The following is a 19942-nucleotide window of genomic DNA, read 5'->3' on the forward strand; positions in this document are numbered from 1 at the left end:
GGAACCAATCTTTAAATAAAGTAAGTTGTGAGGTCCACATTACATGGTTGTAAATGTTGACATCAAATATATATTAAAAAATAATATAAAAAATAAAGTAAGTTGCTTGGTTTGTTTTTTAATGCAGCCCCCCTTAATTCAATACCCACGAGCCGCCACTGGTAAAATAAAAAATAGGGGCTCTATCTATGCCCGGTAGCCGCCTAGAAAACTGGAAGATTGTCAACTTTAAACACAAAAAGTTGGAAGAAAATCAAGACTCGCTATTACTTAGGAAGTATACATACCTCTTGTATTTCTGTTAGCAATCTTGGTGTTAATGTGTCTTCAATCGTTCTATCTTCATATAATTATGCGTCCTGCGTCTTTAATTAATACCTAGTTATCTCTGATCCATCACTTGATATAGATAAGACCAGGCTTCAGCTTCGTTCACACTTTTCAAGTAATTTGAGCTCAAGCAACTTGATTCGACGAACTTGAAAAGTGTGAGCTATGTTTCAAGTTAACTTGAAGTCAAGTAACGGCTTGAATTCAAGTTTCAAGTGAAGCTGAATCCCTTTCTTCTTTTTAAATGACTTGAAAGGACACTTGAAACAACTTGAAGAGTGTAAACGTTACTTAATAACTTGAATTCAAGGAGAAAAGCGCGGGAATTTAAATTAACAGCTGTTTAGGGATAATTAAATTAACAGCTGATTGTTTTTCTGTTCTACTGGGAACGTAAAATTAATAGGAAACAATAGTAAATAAAATAATGACCTAATGTTAGAGTTTTTAAAGTTGTATGAAACTCGCGAAGTCCTGTGAATTATAGAAACTGCAAAGTATCGTGACAGAAATGCAAAGGAAGCTGCCAAGGAAGGAAGAGTTCATTGAAGAATTGAACAGCAGAGATTTTAACGTGGACACAGATGAGATATGAAAGACAATTAAAAATCATTGAACTGTAGATATAGAAGAAGTGAGGAAGGTAGGAGGGATTAAGACGTGTGTGGCTTGAATGGATGACATTTATCGGTCGAAACTGGCTTAGTTTAATGTGGCTGATAGATTTTATTATTTTGGAAACTGTAACAGCTTCAAGATAATCATTTTCAATTATGGTAAATCAGACCTGCTTATATTTTATTATATTTACATTAAGAATTATTAAATCTGCTTCAAGATTTCACCTATTCTATTTATGATAGTCAATGGTCGTGTATTTCTCTTACTAATCTAATTCCTAACCCATACTGAACAACGCGTCTTCCATTTCTTCAATATATTTATCATTTCCCTGGCGAAGGCTTGCTACTACAGAAATTCCTAATTGCACAACATCCATCGACGCCATTTTAGCCTACTTGAAAACACAATAACTTCAATATGTCTGAACTGCGACTTGAATTCAGGTTACTTGAAATCATCTGATTTGAATTCAAGTTACTTGAAAAGTGTGAACGAGGCTTTACGAATTGCTTGTTGAATAGAGTCAGTGTCAAGGGAAAGGAAGCTGTAAATTCAGCCAACTGTCCTGTATGGAATTAGCACGTAGGCATGAAGTCACATGCCTCGTCATTTGGCGGGAGTTACAGACAGGGTTGCAAACCTATAGGATAAAATTTATCCGATAAATAATGGAGAAACAGAACAATTTGCGACTTTGCCCTTTGTACGAAGTACGATAGTTTTACTTTTAGGAATGGACATTATTTTTTAAATTTTAGGTTTAAAGGTGATTGCACTTAATGGTATTTTTTTTTATTTCTATAACTAAATTTGTGTAAGACACATGCAGGTAATTAAAATGTAATGCTGGTGGGGGCCCGAAAGATCTTATAGATGAGAACAAAGAATAAGTGTAATGAAATTTGCTATCATAACAGTTTTCCTAAAATGTTGGATTCATTCATTCATTCATTGCTTAGAGTAATATAAGCATTAATAACTAATGTTTTAGAGGTATGCATTTCAAGTTTAAAGTGTAAAGTTACAATAGGATGTATGTACTTATTTTATCTTCTATTTAGTAAGTAATTGTAATTTATTCTATTCTTGCATTTTAGATACCAGATTTCATATTATGCATTACACTTATTTTCTTTGTTGTTACTGGTGTCTATTTGTTCATTTATATAGTATGTTATGAAGATAAGTATAACAAAGGATACAATCATTTGCAGGTCTGTATTAAGCAAATACATTTTTTTAAATTACACATGATACATTTCCTTCAATTGTTACTCCGTTTGTGTACTCTGAAAATGTCAGTGTTATGTCTAGCAAAACATCAGGGGCAATCCGTTGAAATTCCAACATTTGGTCGGATGCTCTACCTCAGAGATGGGCATCATGCCTCACTTGAGAATTTGTGCCTCACTGACCTTCACAGAGCTTATCGCTCTGAGTGACATCATCTTCACAGTCCCCGTTCCTCCCTCACATAGCTCCTAGGCGTGGGCAGTTTTTATATCAGTTTCATAAGCAATATCAGTGGTGGCATAATGGCATTATCAAAGCAGTGTGTACGCGTTAGAAAACGATTATTTCATGAGAAATGGGAGGAAGAGTATTTTTGCTGTTTAGAAGGGGAGAACATACGATGTATGTTATGCTCGAAAATTCTATTAGGCATTAATAAATTTAATATACAACGACATTACTCCTTATGTCATAAAGAACATGCTGAATTAGAAGGTAAGACAAATTAAATGTTATTTTTCGTACTAGGCCTATTCCGAAGAAAATCTATGATCTTAACATTTGCATGATATACTAAATACGACATTATACCTTAAACACGCTGCATTAAAAGGTACGAGGAATTAAATATTGTTTGTACGTATTATTTCCAAAAGAAATTTATAAAAATAAATATCAAATGTGCGTAGAATACGAAATATGATTTTCTGAAATCATTTTAGGTCGAGAACGTGCAAATCTATTAAGTAATCTTGAGAAACGCCAGAATATTCAAGAAAATAAACGTAGACAACGTGATGGAATATTATTGGCTAGTTACGCAATTTCTCGCCTGTGATTTAAATCAATTCAGCTACGGAGAAATAGTAAAGACGTTTATGATTAAAGCTGCCGAACTAATTTGCCAAATTGAATAAAAGTTTTCGAGTGTCTCACGTTAATCAAGCGCTTTCCTAATAATTCGCCACTGACCGCCTTAGCGATTACGATAAGGTGACGCAAGTCACAGCAGTTTATATTTACTCTGCAGTCTCCTCTCCTAGCAAACAAACTATTTCAAATCGAGTGCCTCACGTAACCGAAAATTGTGCCCATGTATGCTCTACCTTGACAGAAGCTCTCTGACCGGTCCGTATTCTGCAGCTCTCTTGTATACAGTATACGAGTATATCCTGCGCGCGAGTTCGAGTTAAGGCAAGCACTGCAAGAGTTACTTCACTCATTCCGACTTCATTTTATTGCATACTGTATTAATAGGACACGACAGTTGTGGCATAGCTACGTAGCTTTATTTATATGACGTTCAATTTACTGTTAAACAATTCCTCGTGATCAACTTTCCAACTGCATTTGAAGATACAACGTCCAAGGTCAAAATTTTTTTCTTGAAAAGTTAGTCACGTTATTTAGAACTTCATCTTTAAAGGTCAATGCCCTTGCACTGATTTTTATATTTTTCTGGGTAGACTTAATTTTCCTGTTACTTCAGAAGCAGACTGACTTATCTAGAGTAGCTGTATACCGTTAAGGCCCATTCATAATGAAAATTAAACATTACCGTAACATAAACACAGAAGTTTGCGGCCAGGCTACCAAATGGGATCATTCACAATGGTTCACATAAACACTGACATAAACATAACCGTAAGACGTTAACATGGAAATTTGCAAACTCCAAACTTTCATGCTTAAGCTTACGTGATTTGCAAACAGAACACAATCGTGGAGCGCTGAAGTATACGACAGAATATGGCGTCGTTGATATGTTTCCATGGTTACCAAGTATGTTTGTTGTTATGTTCCCATCGTGAATGATCTTGATTTTACCATAACGTTTATATTCTTAAGTTAACGCTTACGTTATGTTTAATTTTCATTGTGAATGGGCCTTTAAGTCCATCAAGAGATAAACTACTGACTCAGGGATTCCCCGCTCGTCGATTGTCAGGAAATCAGATCGCAAATATTTGCGTGACATAATTATCTTGAGTCATACTGCTCTTGCAGCTCAAGGCCACGTCCACGATTTGAGCCGTGGCATAGTGGGAGCCTTGTAGCAACAAGGTGCCCAAGGTCACGGGCGGTCTGGACGCTCTCAGTGTCGTCCTAATATACTGGTACACTAACACTGCTGTCTTCATAAATATTTCAATTTTATAGTTGATTGAATGGCATTATGTAAATTACTACTGGGCCAAAAGTCAGATCGGATATTGTATACGTTGAAATATAATATTTGTCGCAAGCAAATGGATCAGGTATGTTTTTGTTTTAAGATGTCAAATAACAGCGATCTTCTGACTTCATTGAATGCCTTTTCATGATCCACAAAAAGAAAATGTGTTTCTAAATTGAACTCTCTTCTTTTCTCTAACAATAATATTAGTGAAAGCTAGACTTATACAAGTACGCCCATTCCTGAAACCAAATTGTTCTTCTTCCAAGAAATTTTCTACAAATAATCCTAGTTTATCGTTTAATATTTTGGTATGAATCTTATAACAAGAATTTAATAGACTCATTCCTCTCCAACTGTGAGGGTCTTTCTCGTCTCCTTTTTTTTTTTTTTAAATACTTGTATGACAATAATTGCGTTTTGCCATTCTTCTGGTATTTTTGTATATAAATTTGATTGAGAAATTTAAGAAATCGTGTTTTGAATTGTTTATGAATACTCATATAACTCAGAAAGTGTATTATCTTCACCTGGCGCCTTTCCTTTCCTGAATTTTCTTAAAGCATCTTCTATTTCATTCTTCATTATCTCATAATTTTCATACCTTCCTGATATAAAATACTATTTTTCAAAATTTTGACCGCTTCACAGGTTATTGAAATAATTGAAAATTTTGTCACCGTCTAATTTGCATAAACTTCCACTTTCTCTGACTTTTTATTTAGATGTTTTAAAGTTTTATTTCTTTGACGCGGAAACGTGTGGACGTATAGGGTAAAGTTACCTAATTCCGTGATACGTTTTTTTCACTGAAAGTCACGGAGTTGGGTATCTTGTTAGGAAGTTTACCGTTATCGCAAAAGTAGGCGAAAGATGTCTGGCGCTATGGTCGAATGGCAAAGCTTTGACTGACATTCAGTTTAAGAAAAGTGTCACGGGATTAGGGGTATCACGGAATTAGGTACCTTTACCCTACGTATGTAGGTAACTATTGCCTTACCTGCTGAATGCCTGCATTGTATAGGGAAATGTTACCCAGCACATCTCTCTGCACAGAGGGGAAAAGAGAGATGACTGCATCAAGTCGGGACTTCCTTCACCATTCGCAGAATTTTACCTTCTCGTAGAAGTTGTGATCGTAGTAGTAAGCTTAAACAGAAGTCTATTTTTAATTTGAGAACGGATACAGAGCACTTCGTAGCAGGGTGATATGAATAAAATAAAGTAGATGCTTTGAAGCACGTACTTCGAATGTTCATAGTAAAGGCTGGTTCACAATAAATCGGGAATGGAAACGAGAACGGAAATATTGTTAAAATTTTTTCTCAAAACTACATTTTTTGTACTTCATGTACACGTTTCTAAAAAAAATATTATAGCTCTCAGTCTGAAATTTGGAACATTGCTTTATTTATGTATTAGTAATAATATTCTACCACAATTGCTGTTTTAACATTATTAGTTTCATTATCACTTACCCGGAATTGATTGCTTTTTGTGTAGATTAATTTAAAATAATGGAATTGATTTAAATAATGTAAACAGTAAATCATTATTCTAGAAGAGGTGGTACATTATAGCCAAAAGTGTTATTACTAGACATCCAAAATTTCAAGTCTCTAGAGTTAGTACATTCTTTAAAGGTATACCAATGAAATCAATATTATGCATTATTAATTAGCATAATTTACATTTTAATTATTCCAAAACTACCATGTCAACCTATATGCAATTTTAAATTGCTTTTTCTCCTAGTTTGAAGAATAAGTGTTGAAAATTTTACCTTATTATATGCAAAAACATCGTAATTACTTGCAAACAAGTAAATGCATGAAAATCTGAAATTTTGAGGTATGGATTCTTTGGAATATGCAGCACAGTCGTCTGCGATAATCCTATCTCTTGGCCTAACTCACGTACCGTCTGACGTCGATCTGTCTAACAGCGCGGCAACAACCTGTATTTGCTCGTCACTGACACTAGGGTAGGCTGACCAGACGTCTCAGATTTCCAGGGACAGTCCCCGGTTTTGAGTTGCTGTCCCCGGGGAGAAAAGTCCCCGTTTTTGTCCCCAGAAATTAATGAACACTGAATGAGATATACTGAACTCTTTGAGAAGAACATACTGTAGCATCTTTGTCTTTGGCCATCTTAGCATTAGCGTTGCGCGGAAGCGTTAGAACTTCCGCAGCGTCCATTGTTAAGTAGTTCAAAAAATGAGGAATTTTGTGACAAACCAGCAGGTGAAAAGTGGTATGATGTTTTTCAACATTAAAAAAAATCCATTCCATTTGAAAATCTTCTGAAATAGTGTCATTAATCATGTGTCTTCCAGTCAGTAATTCATCAGTTGAAAAAACTTTTCTCCACAATGAACTCAATATGGACTGATGAAAAGTGAAGAATGAAAACTGAAACAGTTAAAACTTTGTCACAAATGAAAATAAACTTCCATTTCTCATATGAAGAACTTAGTGTGAAGCTGTATGGGAATGAACAGATCCTTAAAAAGATACATTCTTCAGAAAAGTACTTGTAAAATGAGTGTGTTAGAGTTCAGAGTGTACAATATTATGTGGAAGACTTCCATGCATACGTCAGTACTGAAATTGAATTCTTAGTGGCTATAATTATAGGAGTTACGTGTGTTTATGCATTTCATTAAGAAATTTAAGATACTCTACAAATTTAGTGTGCAAAGTTCTATCACTTTATGTATTGTTACATGTATTTTCTGCAACATTTCAACGGAGAGTGACTAGATAAACGTTTGTGGTTTTTCTTGAAATTACCGATGTACCCTGCTGGACCATAAAAAATCTGGTCAGCCTACACTAGGGCGACCCGGACGAGCCAAGTCTGATACGCTTTCATTTAAAGCTCTAACCACCTTACCACTCTTCTGTATGGTAACGCCGTTTCCCCACATGTCTCAACAAGACCATCATGATATTGTCTTGCTGTGAGGTAGGTTAGATATAGATAACATGTGGTAGAAGAGACAATAATTCAGTCTCGTTTCGCTTGTACTATTAAAGTTTCAATCCACCATCGAGCCCGCACAGCATTGCTAACTTGATAAGAAACAGAGAAGTACATGAGGAGATTCATTGTGCCTGAATATGATTCTCATAGAAGGGTGGATATAATTTCCATCAATACAACTCAGAAAGCGATGGTCTTAGACCCAACGATATGCTTTGAGCGAGATATAAATCAGGTACTGAAGATAAATGATGACAAGCGAGCTAAATATGTATCTTGCCTTCCATACCTCAGTGTAAAATATTGCATTCCGCTTCACAACTGGGATGTTATAGGCTTACTATTTGGAGTGAGGGAATATCTACTAAAATTTACATGTAGTATCCTAAAATCCTTTAAAATTCCCTTTTATGAGATTCTGAAGTTTGTGGTGAAATTCTGAAGGCCTCTCTTCAAATTCTACACTATAATTTTATGTTAACATATAAATTTTTGTTTTAATGTACAAAGTGAATAAATTATTTTACTCATTTCATTTTTCCTTATATTTTTGTGCTAGTAATTCCGGATCCTAATGATCAACTCACTTGAGGAAGGTTGATTTTTAATATATTTTAGTAGTTGGCGATGCAGAACTTTACAAAGGCTGCGTTCAGCCGGGCAGCACTAATTCAGCTATTCATTTTTGCTGAATTACAGCAGCTATGAGTTGCTGAACGACCAGATTTCAAAATGTCCACTGTGTTTATAAAGAAACATGCCATTGTTCAGTCTACTCCAGAATATAAGACACCATTGGTTGTTGCCTACCTTCTCCACTTTCGCTGGCTTGCAGCAAACTTGCAGCGAAAAGAAAAATGCTGTGAAAAATGGCGGCCACTATTTCAGCGCTGTCAGTCAGCAAAGCGTTCAATGCTGTCGCTATTTCAGCGCTGTCCCGGCTGAACGCAGCCAAAGTTCAGTATTTAAGTGAAATAAACTTAGTCATTAGTTGAGAATGATATTTTTATTTCCTTATTAATGTGTGAGGTCAGATAGGTAGTATCAATTATAATTTACAATGAAATCATTTTATAGTTCTCTGTAATATTATTTGACATAAAATTTAAAGTAAATGCACGATTCAGAGAACTAAATAACTAAGAAAACATAATATAAAGAAGAAATTTCAGAAGAAAGAATATATGAAATAAGGATTGATTATGGGAAGGAAAGACAAAAGAAAGAAATGTGGAAACAATTATGGAGAAATTATAGTAAAACAGAGTTTGTATTAATGGTCTGACAATAGTTTCCACATTTAAGTGCAGGTTTTCTAAACACTGAGCCTGGAAGACGAGATTTCAGCCTTTTTAAGTGTTAATAAATCCTTGTATAAACCTCTTATTCCTTTCGAGATCTTTTCTCTTCAGAATTAAAATTGGGGGAACACCTTGTCCTATCTGCATAATTTATTACAGAGCGTTCATAAAGTCCCCTATTCAAAGTCTGTAAACTTATTACAAATTTACTGTACTTCTTACGAATCTTTGGTTTGCACTAAACAGATGGCAACTGTATGGAACAGTAAGCAAAGATGCAAGGAAGCATACATAGCGTGAAGGAATAGTGACTAGTAATCATTTGGGTTGGATTAAAATTACTGCCGTACGGAAATGGTACTTATGGACGATTAAAGAATCTCTTTGCTTAGAAACGTTGTCTGTAATCTCATATGTAATACAGCACCGCAGCTCTCGTCATATTCCAACATAAATTAACCGCATTTTGCATCAGTTGGCGTATCAAGTTCATGACACAGAATCTATGGAAAATAAGTCGAGAAACGAGAACTCAAATTACCCCATATTTTCTTGCGAATGTCCAACAACAATTGTTAAAACTTTCAAAGAAGCAGTCAGATTAACAAAAAGAATCATATAGAGGCAGTGATGGAGTCAGAATTTTGAATTTTAGGCTACATTTGAATGGTATTGATGGAGTCAGAATTTTTTTATTTTAGGCTACATTTGAGTGATAGTGATGGAGTCATAATTTTGAATTTTAGGCTACATTTGAATGGTAGTGATGGAGTCAGAATTTTTAATTAAGGCTACATTTGAATGGTAGTGATGGTGTCAGACTTTTGAATTTTAGGCTACATTTGAATGGTAGTGATGGAGTCAGAATTTTGAATTTTAGGCTACATTTGAATGGTAGTGATGGAGTCAGAATTTTTTTATTTTAGGCTACATTTGAGTGATAGTGATGGAGTCATAATTTTGAATTTTAGGCTACATTTGAATGGTAGTGATGGAGTCAGAATTTTTAATTAAGTCTACATTTGAATGGTAGTGATGGTGTCAGACTTCTGAATTTTAGGCTACATTTGAATGGTAGTGATGGAGTCAGAATTTTGAATTTTAGGCTACATTTGAATGGTAGTGATGGAGTCAGAATTTTTTATTTTAGGCTACATTTGAGTGATAGTGATGGAGTCAGAATTTTTCAATTTTAGGCTACATTTGAGTGATAGTGATGGAGTCAGAATTTTGAATTTTAGGCTATATTTGAATGGTAGTGATGGAGCCAGAATTTTAAATTTTAGGCTACATTTGAATGGTAGTGATGGAGTCACAATTTTAAATTTTAGGCTACATTTCAATGGTAGTGATGGTGCCAGAATTGTCAATTTTAGGCTACATTTGAGTGGCAGTGATGGAGTCGGAATTTCTCAATTTTAGGCTACATTTGAGTGACAGTGATGGAGTCAGAATTTTGAATTTTAGGCTACATTTGAATGGTAGTGATGGAGTCAGAATTATAAATTTTAGACTACATTTGAATGGTAGTGATGGAGTCAGAATTTTAAATTTTAGGCTACATTTGAATGGTAGTGATGGAGTTAGAATTTTAAATTTTAGGCCACATTTGAATGGTAGTGTTGGAGTTAGAATTTTAAATTTTAGGCCACATTTGAATGGTAGTGATGGAGTCAGAATTTTGAATTTTAGGCTACATTTGAATGGTAGTGATGGAGTCAGAATTATGAATTTTATGCAACATTTGAGTGATAGTGATGAAGTCGGAATTTTGAATTTTAGGTTACATTTGAATGGTAGTGATGGAGTCAGAATTTTTAATTAAGGCTACATTTGAATGGTAGTGATGGTGTCAGAATTTTGAATTTTAGGCTACATTTGAATGGTAGTGATGGAGTCAGAATTTTTTAATTTTGGGCTACATTTGAGTGATAGTAATGGAGTCAGAATTTTGAATTTTAGGCTACAGTTGAATGGTAGTGATGGAGTCATAATTTTAAATTTAGGTCACATTTGGATGCGAGAAATAAATCAAGGTGGGCAATCGTCTTCATTGACGTCACAATAGCCCTGAAACTCCCAAGTTTGAAGAAAGAGAAGCCAGATAATATAAAAGTTAAATGTTCGATGTTTCTGAATTTAATACTTAGAAGAAAACAGGATTATGTTTTATTTATTTAGTATTTATTTATTTAACCTGGTAGAGATAAGGCCGTCTGCCCCTCTACCAGGGCTTATGTTCTGAAACCACACTAGCTTCCCAGCAAGTATAAATTTACACATTTTTGAATACAGGTATTTTATGAACGCCCTGTATAGATATTACATTTTACATACCTACTTTTTTTTTCGGAAACCATATAACCTTACATTCTTCTGATCTAACCCTACTTCTCTAAACTGTGACGGTCAGATTAGGATCTTTTAAGTTTGAAGACTGATTTAGAGATATCCATATCTCTCAGCGATCTCCACATTGTCTCCTCTGACTCCGATCTCGTGGGGCACATAGTTGAGGTTGATGTCGTGAGGCACCATCCAAATGTCTCTCTTGCCTGGAGCCTTTTTGGCACGTGGCAGATGGGCAGAACTAATCCCGATGTAGAAATCCAGACAGTCCAACTTGTTCAGAAGTAGGGTCTCTGCTAGTCTCGTCCCACTGCCATCCCAATTGTTCTTCAGCAGCCTCCAGTCGTCTGTGGTGGGCGGAAGGGACGTAAGGTATACTCCTGTACCCAGAACTGCATCCCTAGTCGTGTCCTTAGAACTACGGATGATCCCTTGCGACAGTATTCCACTGCACCCATCGGCAGACGTATAATGGTACAACTTTACCATTTTTTTCTGAAAGTAACACCTAATTTTAGGTAGTATTCATAACTTGAGATATTAAGATGGCTATTATACACTACATAGCTTTTTTTTCATATATCAGTGAACAGAAATGTTATTTTTTCTGTAGCTCCCTTGTAACTAACTCAGTTTCAGCAATATTTGATACAAATTCTATTTTGTTTGTAATAATTTAATTTGTTATTTGCACTACTGTGTTAAAGAATGTCTATATGCCTCATTTTTAACCAAATTGCATGAAACTTTCACTAAATCTGTCTGCAATACATGCGGAATGTTTCCTAGCACTTTTGTTTAAATTTATGAAGAGTAAAGGATGCAAAAATTAAACTACTTTTTCACTTCCTTCGATTTCCAGATGAACTTGTTTAACAGATCGTTAAAAACCCACTTTTATGAGTATTATTTCCTCAGTGGTAGTAATTTAATACAAAAATCACGAAAATATATTTATTCTTTCACAAATTATTGCATTTTGATAGAATGAAAATGTTAGAAAAACTACTTTACTGTAAACCGCATGCAAAGATATCTTCACTCACACGATTGCTAGACTATTTTCTAATTAAAAAAACAGGTGTTAGACTGCGGTGCATCTACCTACCTCGTCAATATCGAGGCATGTTGTATTACAGTTTATTTAACCTGGGCCCACCCCATCCAAATCAGACAAAACAACAAAAATTAATCGGGAACACAACGGAAAGTCACATCCCAAAAGAGTAAAATATATTCTATTTATATATTAGATATAAATTGTACAATCATAAACAAGATATATTTGAAAATTACAAAATATTTTGTTTTAATTGCAATAAGAAAGCAAAAATGTTAAATTTTTATGAAATTGTGTAATGTGTTCAAAAGCAGACTTTCGGATGTCACCGTGTTACAGAACTTAACATCGCCAATATTTCGAAGTTTCACTGAGATTCCATCCTTAGGGAGAATTAGTGCCAATTGAAGAGTCACTAACTCTGTATCTTACTGGTATATTTGACGTAGAATTTGTCTTTCTTTTCACCTGGTATGGAAAATTTATATGCCGGCGGACGAAGCTAAGATTTTAAACTCTTGTAGCTCGGCGTGTAATAATCGAAGGTAGACAGCAGTGGTATCACTTGGTAGGGCGAGGACGTACACGTGCTGTGATGGGTGGTGTATCGGAGTCAGGCGTGTGAGATGAGAGAGGAATACGACCGAACACGAGTTAAAATCATCACGTTTTGCTCCATTTCGGTAGTAGTAACATCAAACGGAAGAGCTACATGCGTTTTTGATAACTCAATAGATTCGTTATAGACTGGTCTACAGAATAAAAGTGCAAAAATAGTGAAATTTAATGATAACTGTAATCCAGCCAAAAATTAGTGACTAAGGACAACGTTTTTCGCTTAATTTAAAAAAGTCGAAATATTTTCAAAGTAATTAGCCTATAATGACTAATAGATTTTGTTTCTCTAGTTCATGTCGCCAAACTATAATTACTGTATTGTAGCCAGCCAACAAATGTTTTAAGTGCGCAGGAACTAAACTCTCCTACCGATCTGACAGAATAGGTAACATAATTGTCTCGAGTATATTGAAAAGTATAGATATTATAATATAGCATATTTTAGGGTAATCTAAACGTGTAAAATGGCCTATCTCTCTGTTAAGCCTCGCATTATCAGTTATGTGTGTGGAAGAATGACAATATGTGCAACGCAAGAACGGAAGCGCTGTATTCAGTATATTGACATAGATACTATAATTCTGCAGTGCTTGGGAAAAGTGGCACAAGTCAGTTTTCACAAACCTTTTTTTATAATTTATTGACAACTTACACTGGTTTATGTCGATTTGATTTTCTTCTGTATGAATTATTGTAATGGGAGGAATACCTACAGTAGCGTGCAAATTAATCCGAACAACGTAATTACTTATGCAAAAACACTCAAACGGGATAAAAAAAAGGATCTAAGACATACCTGAGTAATCTATGTGGCCTCCCTTGTTCCTAATAACAGCTCTGAGACGATTTGGCATGGATTCCACTAATTTCCCACAAATATTCTTCATTTCTTCATCGCGAAACCATACACCAATGAGGGCAGAAATCATCTTCTCCTTTGTAGAACAATCCATTTTTTGCATTCTTCTTTTGCAAATTGACCACAAGTTCTCAATGGGGTTGATGTCGGGTGAGTTGCCTGGCCAGGAGAGTACCTGAATATTCTTCTTGTTGAAGAATTCTGTAGTTTTTCGAGACGTCTGGCATGGTGCCAGGTCTTGTTGGAACACACCTCTGCCATCCGGAAATGATTTTTGCAGCTGGGGTATGATTCTGGTTTCCAATAAGTGAATATGTTTGTCAGAATTCATCATTCCCTACATAGGTATTAATGCTCCAGGCCCTTCATGTGTAAAACAACCCCAAAACATTACTTTAGGGGGGGTATTTGGGTGCTTGTTGGAGATGAGCTGCTATTACTTTTTCGGATCCTTTCCGTATGTAAGAAACACGGTGGCCGTGGACCTCGAAATGAGACTCATCGGAAAAAAGTACATTCTTCCAGTCATTCACTGTCCAGTGTTGATGTAATTTTGCCCACATTAAGCGTTTTTTGCACATAACAGGGGATAGCAGTTGCTTCTTAATAGGCTTACGAGCCCTTCGTCCAGCTTCCAAAAGCCTACGCCGCACTGTTGTGACGTGAATATTCGCCCCAGTGGTAGCCATTAACTCACGGGTTAAGTCGACAGCAGTTAGTCTAGGATTTAATTTACTTTTCCTGACAATTAAACGATCATCTGCAGGTGAAGTCTTCCTTTTCCGGCCACAGTTTCCTTTTTTCTGGGGTGTGATGGATCCAGTCTCCCTGTATCGTTTTATGATCGAATTAACAGTAGCCAAACCGATGTGATATTCTGCAGCAATTTGCCTCTGTGTCATAGAAGAATGCTCTGCTAATGTTATAATTTTAGACCGTTTTCGTGGAGTTGTATCCATTTGTGAAGACGACAGAATGTACACAGGATTGCAGTATTAAGTCTTCCACACAACTGAAATGCTTATAAGTACAAAATAACAGGCAAAATGTCACATATTATAAAAAAAAATAATAACGACAGACCTTCAACAATGGAATTACACGTACTACAGATGTCAATTAAAGCGGTATGAGCAGCTGTGAGGCCAACAATGACAGAAAAAGTAAAAATATGTCGTGTTCGGATTAATTTGCACGCTACTGTATGTATTTTTTTCCAAGCGAACAGATGTTCCGTAAGTTGTCAATAAATTATCAAAAAAGGTTTGTGGAAACTGACTTGTGTCACTTTTCCCGAGCACTACAGAATTGTCTATAGGCTATCTAGAAACCAACAACTGGATTTTTATTAGGTGTGTAATCCATAAACGTAATTTGTTCGGGTTGTTCGATTAATTAAAATGTGTCTTAGTGAAACTTACAGCAGAGTCCGTATAGGCCAGATTCTATCTGATGCTTTTCCAATTCACTGCGGGCTAAAGCAGGGAGATGCACTATCACCTTTACTTTTTAACTTCGTTCTAGAATATGCCATTAGGAAAGTTCAGGATAACACAGAGGGTTTGGAATTGAACGGGTTACATCAGCTTCTTGTCTATGCAGATGACGTGAATATGTTAGGAGAAAATCCACAAACGATTAGGGGAAACGCGGAAATGCTAGTTGAAGCAAGTAAAGCGATTGGGTTGGAAGTAAGTCCCGAAAATACTAAGTATATGATTATGTCTCGTGACCAGAATATTGTACGAAATGGAACTAAAAATTGGAGATTTATCCTTCGAAGAGGTGGAAAAATTCAAATATCTTGGAGCAACAGTAACAAACATAAATGACACTCGGGAGGAAATTAAACGGAGAATAAATATGGGTAATGCCTGTTATTATTCGGTTGAGAAGCTTTTGTCATCTAGTCTTCTGTCAAAAAATCTGAAAGTTAGAATTTATAAAAACAGTTATATTATCGGTTGTTCTGTATGGTTGTGAAATTTGGACTCTCACTTTGAGACAGGAACAGAGATTAAGGGTGTTTGAGAATAAGGTTCTTAGGAAAATATTTGGGGCTAAGAGGGATGAAATTACAGGCGAATGGAGAAAGTTACACAACACAGAGCTGCACGCATTGTATACTTCACCTGACATAATTAGGAACACTAAATCCAGACGTTTGAGATGGGCAGGACATGTAACACGTATGGGCGAATCCAGAAATGCATATAGAGTGTTAGTTGGGAGACCGGAGGGCAAAAGACCTTTGGGGAGGCCGAGACGTAGATGGGAAGATAATATTAAAATAGATTTGAGGGAGGTGGGATATGATGGTAGAGACTGGATTAATCTTGCTCAGGATAGGAACCAATGGCGGGCTTATGTGAGGGCTGCAATGAACCTCCGGGTTCCTTAAAAGCCAGTAAGTAAGTACTGCAGATCTCCGGATTTCTTTCCATTTGTTTCCCGTAACCCCATCATCACTGCTCAACAGTGGTGCCAACTTGATTCTTGAAAACCCGCTATAGAACTGTGTAGAAATCGCTAAATTGATATAGGCCCTATTACCAATGTAAAACTTAATAGAGTATTTTTTCCTCTATGCTGATTAAAAAAACCGATGAATCCCAATATCAACGATACAAATTTGATAAATTTTACTCGCTAAACCAAAACAGAAATTCACCAGATCTAGCGGGGAAACCGCTAATTTGGCAGCACTGCTGCTCCGTGAGGAAATGTCCGACCTTGCTATTCAGCACTGTAGTCATGAATCAATCCTCACAAGCCGTTAAACTGTGGGGAGCCTTGACCTTTACAAGTCAAACTTAAGTAGTGACTCGTTTTATCAGCTGTTCATTATAGGGCATGAACTCTGTAATCTGTCACAAGTGAAACTTTTCCTCGTCTTCTGAGAACATATGTTCCTATTGAAGAAATACTTGCGATACATCTTTTCTAGTTAATCCGCAATCAAAACGAGTGGATTGATCTCACTCATAAACGGGATATCAGAGATTCGGTTCCTGGGATTGTGCTTTGTTACTGTTTTCCCGTACCTTTCAAGAGCGTTTTAGAAAGTTCATAAACTAGATCACGATTATCTCTCCTCAAACCTTTATGGTAAGTGAAGGTATTAACGCCATTAAGTAAAAAGTGGATTACAACTAGCCAGAAATACGGACAATAATATTGATCTTTTAGATATTAATAATTTGTATTTAGCATCTCCCATGGAATGTACGGTGCTTTGGGTTTATCTATCTTAGTTTATAATATAATTCGTAGATATGGTAATGATTATTTTCAATCGTATTCTATGTTGCAATGTTAAAATTTTTAATATATTTAATTTTTTAAATCCTTTTCTACTTGTTAGGTAATTTTTGATGAATGATTCAGTCGTTAATATTTCTTTTATGTTTTTTATTTATATATTTTTCTGTATTTCAGTGTCGCCAACATAGTAATAATACTACACTTAAACTAACCTAACCTCTCACATACTACACACCTAACCTAACCTAACCTAACCTAACCTGTCGCATAATACTACACAGCTTTAGTAATATTCCTCACGTCTAATATAATTTCGTGTGCATATATTGCCATCCCTGCTCCGCGCCGTGTCAGGTGCCATCTAATGGAAGTGGATCGTGATGGCGGAAAGAAAATTATGGCGACTTCTATAATTACATTTAGTTCGTTCAATGTATGTTTTGTGAAATGTTAAATGTGTAGTGATAATTCCATATATACAGTATAGTGCAATAAGAATTGAAATGTGTTGTGACTGTGATAAATGTGTCGAAAATTCCTTTATAGCGCCACATCGGCAATGATAAAAGTGTGCAATATTCGTTACATTGGCTGGTGGATGCTCTATCTTGTCCATTTCGTCCACCGCAAATTCCATAACCTGACCGAGATCGAACCCGGGCCGTCTGGATCACTGCTCTGGTCTGGATGAAAGAGCCACAGACGCGGCCTCTAACTTTGTCTCATACATCGACATGCCGCTATCACAATTAAAGTGGTGCTTACCGTATTGAGGTTTGATGCTAGAATATTATGAACTCAAATTACAATATATTTTTTCTTACTACATACCTTTCGTAGAATATCTCAGACAGCCAACTCAATGATAATTCCTCTCCAGTCGCTTTCTCTACGCGCAATGAACCGTCCGGCCTGCTTCTCCACCCGTTATTTCTGTTCTTCCCCATCACGTGATCTGAATATTGCCACGCTTGCGAAGCTGAATGAGTCAAGGACAAGGAAGCTGCGTATCGCATAAGGAAAGTTCAGCTGCAATGTGTGTGGAGATTTAGCGCGTAGGCGTAATGCCACACGCTACATCCGGCCGGTGTTCGAGACAGTGCTGCAAACCTATGCGATAATTGTGAATAGAGATGAGCTTAAACTATATTTTCAAGTATCTGTGACAACTGTGACTGTGACAATGAAATATCTGTGACTTTTATCGGTGATTTTGTCACACCGATATTTTATATCGATACGTAGCATGAATTACACCGATATTTTGTCACACCGATAAAAATTAGCAGGAAATATTGAAGAGCAATGAAATATGAATACGATTTCTCTATACACGCCACTCATCAGTGATTTATATGGGAAAATCCAACAAAGAAATTATGTATATGTACCATTAACAAATAAATACTTACCTAACTGAACAGTAACATGTCAAAAGTTAACCTCATGTACCAAGAGGTTATATTATAGATAATGAACCAGTTGATCATTTTTAAATGTAGTTGGGTATGGAGAAATTGAGGTTATATGATTATCCTAATCGTTTTAAAACTTGATCCTTTTTATTGTATATAATATAATGGATAAATTATTTTAAATCGTGCATTAACATTATAATATTGAGTCATAGAATAAAAATTAATGAAACATAAGTATTCGGGAAAACATTGGAAAATAATTACAAAACAAAAACAGTTGTTCAGAAGAATTTTACACAAGATTAAGCACTGGCAACCAATGGTGTTATTATTTAAATCGTGTAATAACTACATCATTTATAATAAGATGGAGAAACTACCGCCAGATTGCTGTTATTGTATCATGCGCACGCGCAAACCTGCGACGCAGAGGAGAAAATATCAGTCACAGAGTACTGAATGCGGAGAAGATTTCGATAGCGATATTTTGTCACAGATATTTCGCGTCATCAGTCACAGGTTTATCTGTGACAAAAAAATACCTGTGACAAAATATCGGTTTGTGAAATATCGGCCATCTCTAATTGTGAACATATAGGATAATTAGGGCTTTTGCATGATGTACGATGTGTGACATAATGTATCATAATCATTCGTAAATCAAGTATCGGAGATTAGACTATGTATTAATCTTGGTGGATGAGTTCCGTTCTCCAGCCATCGTTTCCAAATTCCTGCGACCTCGTTGAGCATATCATTCGTTTCTGAATCTTCCTATCTAGCTCCCTCAGAAACTATCGTACGGCTTTGAAACTTGAAAGTAAATTATTCAAACAGTGACCAGTACTGTACTCCAACCACGAGAAAGTCTCCAGGGAATGAAACGAAGCGGGGTGATGCTGTGAATGAATGTTGATGTCATAAGATGTCATAAGGTCACACACGTGGGTACTCATATCTCTATTGGCTACCTCTCAAAGCACAAATCATAACACATTTTTATACTACCGTAGTTACAAAATTAGATCACTGTTAATCTCCTGGTCTTTTAATCCCTCCATAGAGGAAATAACATATGGAGGAGAGCGCATGATTTTTAAACTGACGTCACAGTCTACTATATACAGTCGCGAAGCTTGGGGTGATTTTTTGCAAATCTCGTGATAAAGCGCTCCAAGTGGTTAGCAACTAGAAACAATAGACTGTCCACGGTCGACTTTGGACTGTGTCGTATTTCCATCGAGTGCTAGCTCGTTGCGTATTTCACATTGATGCTTGTGAAATGTTCGTTATTGGTTGTAATGAAAATGTTAATGGCTAAAATATAATAATTGGAATAATAATATTTTACTAGAGACGTAGAAAAATTAAGTTTGTTTTAATGAAATTTATTGATCACGTTTTATTTTCAATTCTGGTGGGATTATTATTGCTTAGGCCTACTTTTTTTTTTCAAAGGATATGTTTTTAATTATAGCTGTTAATTTTGTTGTTATTTTTATTTGTTACTTTACTAGAGACGTAGAAAAAGTCTATTACAATAAAATTTATTGATTACGTTTTATTTCCAATTCTGGTGTGATTATTATTTCTTAACCTCATCCCACTTTGTTAACTACGTAAGCCTACACTACAAGTACCGGTACACGTAAGTTACTCCATTAATTCATATTTCCATTATTATTGTTGTAAAGGGAAATGTATATTAATATTTATTGGTTTCAT

The 19942-nt window shown here is 35.7% G+C and overlaps 1 long non-coding RNA gene across 1 annotated transcript; it reads right to left on the reverse strand.

The window, feature by feature from the left end:
• Positions 1–8339: 8339 nt before the first annotated feature.
• LOC138704488 (uncharacterized) lies at positions 8340–18191 on the reverse strand. Its single transcript, XR_011333358.1, has 2 exons — positions 17631–18191; positions 8340–11493 (listed from the first exon to the last, which is right to left on the reverse strand). It is a non-coding gene; the product is annotated as an uncharacterized lncRNA (long non-coding RNA).
• Between the last annotated feature and the right edge of the window lie 1751 nt (positions 18192–19942).

This window comes from Periplaneta americana, chromosome 8 (genome assembly GCF_040183065.1).
Source record: "Periplaneta americana isolate PAMFEO1 chromosome 8, P.americana_PAMFEO1_priV1, whole genome shotgun sequence".
NCBI lineage: Eukaryota > Metazoa > Arthropoda > Insecta > Blattodea > Blattidae > Periplaneta > Periplaneta americana.